The sequence below is a fragment of the Nannospalax galili genome, unplaced genomic scaffold (genome assembly GCF_000622305.1).
Source record: "Nannospalax galili isolate Female #2095 unplaced genomic scaffold, S.galili_v1.0 C48034476, whole genome shotgun sequence".
In the NCBI taxonomy this organism is placed as follows: Eukaryota; Metazoa; Chordata; class Mammalia; order Rodentia; family Spalacidae; genus Nannospalax; species Nannospalax galili.
In genome coordinates this window covers 1-713 of record NW_008459703.1, presented here as the reverse complement: position 1 = coordinate 713, position 713 = coordinate 1, and the positions used below count along the sequence as shown (strand labels likewise).

Here is a 713-nt window from a genome sequence, read left to right as displayed (position 1 = left end):
GGTCGAGGCTATACCTGCCGCTGCCACCTGGGTCGCTCAGGGGCGAGATGTGAGGAAGGTGAGTGGAATCCAGATGAGAGCCTCCAGGGTGTCTATAATGGCTGGGGATGCTACACAGGGCACTCAGGGGCTATGACAAGGCCTGTGAGTGATCAGATTCTTTTTGAGTCATATGTCAAAATCAAAATCAACAGACCACACTCCTGGCCAGCCTGTATCCCTTACATGAGGACCCCAGAGTGTTGCTGTCTTTCTGGGGGCAGGGGTCTTCATCCTGATGGACAGGGCTGGGACTGGTGCCTAGCTAAGCCTCAGGTGGTGAGTGGGGAAGGTGGGAGTCCTACTCAGGATTCTCCTGTCCCTACTGGTCCTAGCAGAGCTTTGGATGTTATACAGGTGTGACGGTAACCACCCCATCCATGTCTGGTGCTGGCTCCTACCTGGCACTACCAGCCCTCACCAACACACACCATGAGCTACGCCTGGATGTGGAATTCAAGCCACTAGCACCTGATGGGATCTTGCTGTTCAGTGGGGGCAAGAGTGGGCCTGTGGAGGACTTTGTGTCCCTGGCAATGACTGGAGGCCATTTGGAGTTCCGCTACGAGTTAGTGTCAGGTAAGCACTGGGTGCCACATGGAGATGGGCCTCTGGATGACAAGCTCTGTGCCATCCTTGGCTCACCATGTCACCAGGAGGCATGATGGGAGTAA

General features: G+C 55.3%; 1 long non-coding RNA gene across 1 annotated transcript; it reads left to right on the top strand.

Moving 5' to 3' along the window:
• On the top strand, positions 1 to 472 carry LOC115069093. Its single transcript, XR_003848407.1, has 2 exons — positions 1 to 58; positions 397 to 472. It is a non-coding gene; the product is annotated as an uncharacterized LOC115069093 (long non-coding RNA).
• Positions 473 to 713: the final 241 nt, after the last annotated feature.